Source organism: Ahaetulla prasina, chromosome 3 (assembly GCF_028640845.1).
Source record: "Ahaetulla prasina isolate Xishuangbanna chromosome 3, ASM2864084v1, whole genome shotgun sequence".
NCBI lineage: Eukaryota > Metazoa > Chordata > Lepidosauria > Squamata > Colubridae > Ahaetulla > Ahaetulla prasina.
In genome coordinates, this window is record NC_080541.1 from 152,644,964 (window position 1) to 152,655,751 (window position 10,788).

General features: G+C 36.5%; 1 long non-coding RNA gene across 1 annotated transcript; it reads left to right on the forward strand.

Moving 5' to 3' along the window:
• The first annotated feature begins 1,914 nt into the window (after positions 1–1,914).
• On the forward strand, positions 1,915–6,049 carry LOC131194746 (uncharacterized). The gene is made up of 4 exons (XR_009154296.1): positions 1,915–2,035; positions 2,123–2,201; positions 4,379–4,512; positions 5,882–6,049. It is a non-coding gene; the product is annotated as an uncharacterized LOC131194746 (long non-coding RNA).
• Positions 6,050–10,788: the final 4,739 nt, after the last annotated feature.

A 10,788-nucleotide genomic window follows, 5' to 3' on the forward strand; every position in this document is an offset into this window, starting at 1 on the left:
CACCCCTGGTATAATTGAATCCAATGTTTCTTCCATTTCATGATGGAAACCAGGATTTCAGAGACATTCATTAAAATTGAAGCAAGTCTCTCTTGATTGCACATTAGACTCCTATTTCAGCAAGTGTATTATTGAATGTGTGATTAGCTTTCCTGCTCTTGGTAGTGATCCTTATTAGTCATGCATTTAGGAAGTCCTACTTGCATTCAGCTTATACTACCAGGATCAGCATAGACCCATGATAGACCCATGATGGCGAACCTATGGCACAGGTGGCACGTGTAGCCATATCAGTGGGCACACCAGTTCAGCTCCAGCGCGCATGCGCATGCCAGCCAGCTGATTTTTGGGCCTTCTGGGCCCACCAGAAGTAGGGAAACAGGCTGTTTCCTGCCTCTGGAGGGCCTGCGGGGGTGGGTGGGGAAGGTCCGTTTTTCTTTCTCACCTGGCTCCAGGTCCTCTCTATGCAACTAGGGAGGGCAAAAATAGCTTTCCCCAGGCCCATTTTTCAACTTCCAATTGGACAGGAAGTGTCATTTTTTGCTGTCTCCAGAGAGGCTCTGGAGGCTGGAGACAGCAAAAAAGTAACTTCCTGTCCAACCATAAGTTGGGAAACAGGCCATTTCGGGCCTACTGAGGGCCTCCAAGGGGGTAGGGAAGGCTGTTTTCACCCTCCCCAGATGCATAGAAAGAACCTGGAGCCAGGTGAGAAAGAAAAATGGGCCTACCAGGCCATCACGTGCCAGGAGCGGGGTGGGGGGGAATTGCATGCGCATGCACAGGGCAGGGCATATAGAATTATGGGTGTGGACACATGCGTGCACAAACCTTTTCTCCACCCACCCCCCATCTTGGCATGTAATGGAAAATAAGTTAGCCATTATTATGCAAAAATACGATGTAAATCAAGCTTTCTTTCATAAGAAAAAAGTGAGTATGTTACAGCCTGTTATTCTTAGTTCCTCAGAAATATTGGTTCCTCAAACTATTGCACTAGGGTCAGAGGCCCAGTGTCAGGAAACAGGCTCCATTTCATAAAAATGAACATCATGACATCAAATTCCACCCCTTATCTACTTGTATGATGCTGTAATGCTTGTACAAAATGGATAGACTTTGTGTTGTGATTAATTTTTTTCAGATAAAAATTTTGGGGATAGGCTTTATAATTTATTGAGATAAATGCAGCCTATTTATTGTACTACCGTACTTGTTGATCAGAATGTTACTATTTATTTGTATTTTGTGCATCGTGTTTCTAGACTGCCTATCTCCTTCTTCTTTTTTTAGATTACTAGGTTCAGATTTAGTGGATTGCTTTTATCTTGACTTTGTTTTGCATGTCAGAGCCATTCTGAATTACTTCGGCGTTTTCCTTCAAGGAAGAAAGACCAGAAATTATCAGAGTTTGCAGTAGAAGTTAAATCCAGAAAACACACACAGGTAAACTGATTCAGCAGGATTCATAAATTTCTTTATATACATAATAACAGATGAAGTAAATTTTACAATACCAATAGTTGATTCTTCCAACATGGCAGAAGTTACAGGCAGAACACAAGGTAGGAGAGAACAATTAGTTTCATTTCAGCAGATCAGACAAGCCCAGGCTTGTTTCATTTCACAGCTGAGCACAGAGCTTAATACAAAGAAAGCCTTTTCTATACAGGGCAGTTAAGCTTCTGCATAGACTCAGTTGCCTAAGCCATGCCCAGACTTCAGACTTAAGTTTCTGTTTCCAAATAAGCCTCATTGGCTGACCTTGTTACCATGTCTCCATTCAGTTCCCATTGGCTGATCTATTCCAATCCATCAATATTCATACTCTGACAGAAATCTTATACCAAGTGGCGTAACATAAGGATTATATAAAAACACTGGTTGGCAAGCAAAGAAGTTTGGTGTAGTAATTTACTCAACATATGCAATATTTCCATTACAGATGGTGCTCTTAGCAAGATATAATAGTCCTAATATGGAAAAATTTGTGTACGTTGGCATATTGCACTAGGACAAGATGGGATGCTTGATGCAGGTATGGGTCCAAGGACACCTTCACAAATGCTACTACATTTATAATATCAACTATGCATTAACCAAGCTTCCTGTCAATCCTACTTAGGTTAGTAGCATGTAACTGAACTGGTGCCATATGTTTATTTTTCCAATGCTGAACAAGAAATCTTCTGGCTATAAGGAAGGTAAGCACTGATTAATATAGATTAGCTACGGATGGTTTAACAAATTATTCCTTCCACTTATTGAAGTGTTTATTCTATAACTCTATGCATATCTGTGAATATATGCCAGGTATGTTTTTTGGTTCCTTTTGATTTCTTCTTTTATATTTTTCTTTTTCTGGGAAGGAAGGAAGGAAGGAAGGAAGGAAGGAAGGAAGGAAGGAAGGAAGGAAGGAAGGAAGGAAGGAGATGGAGGGACTGAGACATAAGAGAATAGGCACAGATTGTTAAGCATTACAATAAAGGAACTTGTATCCCAAATAGAATCGATGGGTTGGATGCAATATCTATGTTCCCAGAGCGACATTCTATTTATCATAGGGGAAGGAAACAAAAATCTGCTTTTAATATTTGAAAGTCTTTTTCTATGTAAATTCTTTACCATTGATATGTTTGCTCCTTCCTGGGTCAAATTGTCAACTATTTTATTAACTTCCTTATGTCCCTACCCATTTTATCTGGTCATGACATAATATATTTTTAAAACACTGGAAATCCCATTTTTTTAAGCACTTGAAGATTCTGTTTCATGTTCCTAATTTTCTGGGCTGAATGGGGGATTTTTGAAAGAGCAGATATATCTATCCTTTACTGTTCTGCCTTTGGGACCATGAGCAGAGAATTTAGAAGTTCAATTGTCATTGGAGATTATAGTGGGGTGGACACTGTATTGAAATAACCCCACTTGTGTTTTTTTCCTCTATGAATTCACAAAACATAATACCAGCACATATATACACAAAATAAAACAGTAAACCTCCGCTGAAAGTTTTGTATGGACAACAATATTTAGGTTTGAAAAAGAGCTTACATGTTGGAATTGTATTTTGAAAACCCTGCATTAGAGATATTTATGTACTGCTGAAAGACAGTGAGAGTGATTTGCATTTAAAAAAAAGTCTTTGGCTATTTACACTTATTATATAAATTGCAGAAGGAGGATATATACAAAGCTTCCATGTGTTGCTAAACTTTCTATGGATTTGAAAACACAAAGATAAAGATTTCTTCTGCTTCTGGTATCTCCATGGACCTATCCATATATTGCCCTTGGCAGCAAAGTTTTTTTTAAAAAAGACTTCCCATTGTATTCTAAGAACTATTTCAATTTCTCAGACTTGGCCTACAGTACTTGAATTTCCTGGTGGTCTCTGTCCAAATATTAATCAAGTCTGAGGCTATTTAGTTTTTTTGGGGAATCAGACAAGGTCATGTAGCTGCTGCTATTGGTAAACGTCATAGGAAAATATGCTGGATAAAAGCTCTCTATTAATGCAAGTATTATGGACAGTATTCGACTACATTGCACAATCTTATGAAACATGGACTGCTTAGTGATGAAGATACAATTCCACTTTTGTCAAAGTGGGGAAGGGCCATTATAAAATCTGCAGTTTGTTCCTCTATCAATTTATCAAACCCTATTGATGATAGAAGAAGACTCGGCTTGTGCATTATATCTAGTTCTCTAGCTTAAACCAAGTTGCTCCCATTACAGTCCCTTTCTTCTGTTTTCTCTCATTCAAATATATGCAAATATATAGCTCTTAAATACCACGGAAATTGAAGGGTTTCCTTTGGGTTCAGAAACCCATTCTTTGGAATTTCTGTCCACCATGGATTTTAGTATATGGTCCATCAGACATTACTATGTTCTTTCCTGATATTTTGGAAATCTGGCTTGGCCCAACAGCTTTTTCCATTTTATTTTGTCAAGAGTCTAAAGCAATAGAGGCATTTTGAGACTGAATGTTCAGTGCAACTGAGAAATATCAAAGTATTCCAGATAGTTTGAAGAAGATGGAATCTCTGAGATAATGAATAGATGTAAGGAAGGATTTTGAAATCTGAACTGCCTGTAGCATACAAAGAGATTAAAGTAAGAAACCAGAGTTCACAGCAACCCAAAATAGACCTCATATTCTCTAATGGGAATATCTTTGCATATATAGGTAACAGATATTCTTATTTGGCTTTTTTGTAGCCCCATAACAAGCTAAAATATCGTGTAGGTCTTACGCTAATACAAGTAATACATGTTCTTGTAGCTCTTCCATGGGAGGATTTTTTTTTACCAATTATACTGGCTAAATAAGTAAAGCAATAAAAACAGTTTGAAGTGAAATTTGTTTCCTCAGCACTCCTTGATGAAATCTCTGTGCAGCTGCTATTATCACTTTTCTTCAGTCACCTGTACATGAAATTAAGTTGAGAAAATGGCAAAGTGTCACAGATCGTCACAAAAGAACACAATTGCTCTTGTTTCTACATGGTAAGAATAATGTCTCAACATCAATAGAAACCATGAGGTTTAATTATATTTGTGGACCTTTGTAACTACTCAGTGTATTTTCTATCTCACACTGTGATACATAAACAAACCCACATAGGTGATCCATTATTGTCCAAGCATCACAAACTGAAAAGGCTCCAATTAGCCCTCTAAAACTATTTCAGAATTAGTGGTTTGAAAATAGTATTCCAGCCATACAATCCAGCTGAAACAACTACTTGGAATGGATGCATTCTTCACTTAGGAACTCCTAACTCTGTTCTTTAAGTATCTTCTTTAATGCATTCTACAATTCTCCCTACTGTTTTCTTTTGTTTTTTTTAAAAAATATTTTGCTGTGATATTTTCGTAGGATTACTATCTACAAAAAATAAACGGGCACTAAATAAATCAGCAAAGAGATGCAGAACATGATAACCCTTTGCTGCCATTTAATGGCCTTCTAGATTTTACAATCCAGAACTGGTTAGCACTTTATTTTGATAAGTTATTTAGGTAGATCATATTTTTTTCTTCCCTGTGAAATTCCCTAGCTGCTGATAAAAAGACTGCAAACAGCTGAGATATAATAAAATCAATATATTGTCCAATAAAATGTTGCTGCCACTGGCAGTCAAACCTGGATTATATCCAGGTTGGTGGAGACCACTTGTGAAAGATCTTCCTATAAAGATGATTAAGGAGCTTAGTTCAGAATGCAGCTTCCTCACTGCTTGCAGGGATCAAAACATCAAGGAGTATAACATCAGTTTACTTTGGGACTATAAAGGCATACATATGAGCTTTACATTTCCAAAGAGCTTGGCATCAGGAATATATCAACCTATCTGTGTTTGCCTAAGTCTGAAGACTAATTAGAAAAGCTCTGCTCAAGGGTGAGATGCTAAGGTTCATCAGATTAGTGGATTTCTCATTTATGAACGCTCTTCCATGATAAATGCAGTTTATTCACTTGTTACTAATGTAAAGGGCTCTAAAAGGCTAGCTGTAGTTCTTTCCTGCTATTTTTCTGTGGATTAAACTTTATTTAGTGGCTAGCATTGTGCCTTCTGTATTTTTGCTTTTGTAACTATGATAAGATGACTTTTGTGACCCTGACTAAAAGATTTGTTTAACCTTTTTATACTTAAAGGCAGCATAAAATATTTTAAAGCTATATAAAATATGTTAAAAGTATAAGACTTTTGTATGGGAAATTCTAATTTCCAACTCCTAGCAGAAGTCCAAAAATAACAGTAAGAAAGGGCCAATTATGTATTCATGGATAACTCAAAACAAAACAAAATGCATTACTGCTTTGTTTCTTTCCTTTGCTTTCCTTCATTGATTTTTTTCTTTCCACATTTAGACATTTGCTTTGTTGGGGGATTTCCGGGGGAGGAATAGTGAACTGAAAATTGTTCTCTGAAAGTGGAGCTGATGACTATTGTCTGTGATGGATACAAAAGAAACAGTGTTACACCAGTTCCTTGGAACTTCTCCAGATAAGAAGAAAATGTGAGATTGCTCACAGATAGGTGCTCCTCATAAGGAGACCTCAGGACAGAGGTGGGCTTTACATAATTTAACAACCTGTTCACTTCAACACCGAAAATGTGAGCGTGTGTACCTTCTACGCATTCACGCGGCCTTCCGCGCATGCGTTTTGCTCTCTCTCACGCTGGCACGCATGCACGCGGCTTAAAAAATGCAGCTAAATAGGACAGCATGGTGCTGGGGTCACAACTACCGTTCGCTTGAGCCAGTCCGAACTGGCTGAATCCCACCCTTGCCTCAGGACAATAGTTTTTTGCAGGTTCAAGTTCTGAGACACAATGGGTTCAACCATATTGCTTAAAGTTTGCAATTTCTAATCACTTTCAGTTTCTGAAAGTTTCTAATCACTTTCAGAAACTGCCTATTAACTATTCTAAAGAGGCCTGCTTTAGTCTGAAAAATCTTCAGGTGACTTTATCTTCAACTCTGAACAAAGGGAAAAATATTTGAAAGCTTAAGAAGTTAAAGAATTTGAAATTGTAATGGAATGTGTGGATGACCTTGAGGAGCAAGGGGGAGATAGGCTGCCTAGGAAACAATCAGACAAGAGAAGCAGTCACCCACAAGTCAGAGGAAGAAACTAAGGATGCTCCTGTCTTAATTGACCAAGAGGTTAAAAGCTTGTTCTTTCAGACTTGCAAGATTCTGTTAATGTAGCTTTACAATAAAATATAATTAGTTAGATTTGTCATGTTTCCTGTTTGGTTTGCCTAGGAGTGCTGACAGAAACAAGCAGTAAAAAGCTAAATAGGATTTTGATCTAAGAAAGTTATAAATGGATTAATGGTCCAGATAAATTTTGAATATTGATTTTTTTTTTACTATAATTAACTATAAAATATAAATGATAATCAACTTTTAATGGGAAACAGGTTGTCCTGGCAGTTACAAGTCAGAATGAAATATGTGTTGATTCTAGAAACTAGACACTGAAAATTTTAAGCTGAAGGGGAAAAAAATACAGGTAGTCCTCGACTTATAACAACCATCACTAAATGACTCATTTCATTTACTGACTGTTCAAAAGTACAACGGCATTGAAAAAAGTGTCTTATGATCCTTTTTCACACTTATGACCATTGCAGGATCCCCATGGTCACATGATTTACATTTGGATGCTTGACAACTGGTTCATATTTATGACGGTTGCAGTCTCCCAGGGTCATGTGATCATCTTTTGTGACCTTTTGACAAGCAAAACCATTGGGGAGGCCAGGTTCACTTAACAGCCATGTTACTAATTTAACAAGTGCAGTGATTAACTTAAGAAATGTGGCAAGAAAAGTCGTAAAATGGGGCAAAACTCACTTAACAAATTCACTTAACAATATAAACTTGGGCTCATTTGTGGTCATAAGTTAAGGACTACCTTAACTTGTACATAAGTACAAGCCTACTGTCAGTTAATACTTGGACTTACAAAATGAGGCAGAATGTAATACCATCAGAAACATCAAAGAAAAACTTTGAAAAATACAGCCAGTTCCACAACATCATCATTGTCAATAATGATGTCTGCTTCTATGGATAAACTATGTCTAAAAGATGTAAATGAATGAATGTCTTCATGCTGAATTTACAAAAGAGACTTTAACAAGAAATCTGTGTGATGGGATAAAGAAGAACTGAACAGAAATTAAATCCTATGACACATTTGATTGAATTAAAGATTAAAACTTTTAGAAGTGGAAGGAATATAGAATTGACTTGTTTGATCAAGGTTAAATTAATACTTTTTTTTTTTTTTGCAATGTTGTAACAACATTGAATGGACTTGTTGCTGACACCAGGATTGAAAAGTTGATGTTTTTCATGAGGTTGATGAATGTTCTTATAAATAAGAAATGGGAAATGGGATGAAGAGGTCTCCGTTTAACATCATAAGGGGGTTGTTTACACTTCTGATGAAGGTTGGAAATCACCTCTTTACATATTTCTTTTCTTTTTCTTTATTATATTCCCTTTTTTCTTTTTTTCCTGCACTTTTTAGTCTTTCTTTCCATACACTTCTTCTCTACGTTTAGTTTGTATATTATTGTAATTAAAATTCTTAATAACAATTATATTAAGAAAATAAAATAGACAGAGGCTTTATTCTTGCCAGCAAGCTTTTTATACATTCTGTCTTCCTTTTAATATGCCCTTTTTAATTTAATGCTCCTTGTACATCTTGCTAGAAATATTTTTTATTTCATTCTGGTTTCATTCATTCCCAATTTCCTGTTATATACTTTTTATTCCCAAGTACAAACATTATTTTTTCCATTTCCTATTCTGAAAATGAGCCATAAGCCCAATATATTTAAGAAACCCATCCATTATGGAAGTTCTTTCTTTTTTCCCTCTGCAGTATCTGAACAGAATTAAAACTACATTAGCTGATTATCCTATTGAATTCTTTGATCTATCTTCCCCTTTCTTGGCTTTTGATGTGTCTTACCTTTAACTACCGTCAACTGAAAAGTTCATGAAATTGTGGTTCGCGTTACTCTGTAATTATCAGTTATTTCAGGTATCCTTTTTTCCCCATATGATTGATCTAGGGCTGAAATTGCTCATATTTTTATCAGCCTCCGCTGGTTATCTTCTGCATAATATACTTTGACAACCTTACAGTAATATAGTAATATAATAGGACAGAAACTGCCTTTGACAAAGAGGTAACTTTGTCAATATAATTAGCAGAAGTGATCTGCTAATGGATGTACAACTGTGTTGCCACCAATGTTTCTCCACAATTGCCACTGAATTTTGTTCCATAACATGGCAGCAAGAAATTATTATTCCTACAAACAGGATATACCTTTAATTTAAATTTAAATCCATTGGAATTTTTGTCCTGGCCCAGTTCATTTTTTAGCACACCACTCGAAGGCCAGTTTGCTATTTTCCCATCTGAAAGATGTTCTCTATCTTCATCAGTATGAAAATGATTTAAAAATTCAAAACTTATAACAACAAAAAGCTGAAGAATAACATTGCAGAACATTAAGGCTAAAATTACGAGCATATATATAAATCTTTTTATAAATAGTCTAGCAAATGTTTTGTATGCTCTGGTTAGTAGTGTAGAGTTTTTGGAAAAGAAGCTACGCAAAATTAGGTTTACAACTCTTAAAGCCTTTTTTGCTATGTAGTTGCAGTGGGCTTGGCACTTAGATCATTTGACATGAAAACTCCAAGGTCTTTAACAGGGTGGGGGTCATCTGTAAGGTAATGTCCATCAAGCATGTACTTAGTGTTTGAGTTCTTTTTTCCAATATATAAGACTGAGCATTTGCTGGTTGAGATTTGGAGTTGCCAAATTTTAGACCATTCAGATACAAATTTTACAAATTTTACCTGTCTGGAATCCATACCACATCTCTGACATTAATACAATAGAATGTGTCCAGAAATATTTTACAAGAAGAGTTCTCCGCTTCTCTAAAAACAACAAAATACCTTATACTACCAGACTTGAAATCCTGGGCTTAGAAAACTTAGAACTCCGCCGACTCCGACAAGACCTGTGTTTAACACATAGAATCATCTATTGCAATGTCCTTCCTGTTGAAGACTACTTCAGCTTCAATCGCAATAATACAAGAGCAAACAATAGATTTAAACTTAATGTTAACCGCTTCAGTCTTATTGCAGAAAATATGACTTCTGTAACAGAGTTATTAACGCTTGGAACAAACCACCTGACTCTCTGGTCTCTTCTCAAAATCCCAAAAGCTTTAACCAAAAACTGTCTACCATTGACCTCACCCCATTCCTAAAAGGACTATAAGGGGCGTGCATAAGAGCACAAAAGTGCCTACCGTTCCTGTCCTATTGCTTCCTTTCATTATATCAAATTAATATAGTTATTGCATACTTTTGCTCATATATATACTTATATGATATGTAGTTATCTTATGTTGATGCTTGTGCATACTGTTGTGACAAAATAAAATAAAATAAAATCTTACTGAATTTATTTACAATTTTATATGCCTGTGGAAGGAAAAACTCAATGCTCCTGATGTGACCTTCTTCAGAACTGAAGAAGCTTCTTGGACGAAAAGTGAAACATTTTCAAGGAATAAAACCAAGAGAGTCCTGTTGTTTTTTGAAAAAGCACCTTTGGGACAACCATGACCTGGATGATTGAGAATCTCCATAGGCACCCTGATATGAGCTTTCTTTCTTTGATGGTTTGGTGTCTCTTGGAAATTTAGAAGACTAAAGGACCAAATCTGTCTTTCAGAGGGATAAAAAGAGAAGTGCTGAAGACACAGAGTGTACATTTCCATGAAAGTGACTAATGGAGTTGAGTCAGATTACTGAAGGAGAGAAGCTGAACACAGTTTGTGGAGGGGATAACAAGAGCCTGAAACTAACTGAAAAAAGAATAGTACAACCTACAATAGTGGCCAAAATTGTGAAAACTTTTTGGGAAAAGTGTATTTTTGAGGTTTGATGGCTAAATAACACCACTTTTTTTTTTTTTTTTGGAATTTCAAGACAATCACATTCCACTGCTGGAATGGCCTGGGAATAGCCCAGACCTTAACCCAGAGGTAGATTTCAGCTGGTTCTGACCGGTAATGGAAATTTTGAGTAGCTCAAAGAACCGGTTAGTACCACCTCTGCCTGGCCCTGCCCCCAGTCTATTTGCTGCCTCCCAGTCTCCCAGATGATTGGCTAGAAGGAAAAAAACAGGGCTTGCTTTTTGGCCGGGAGATAACTTGG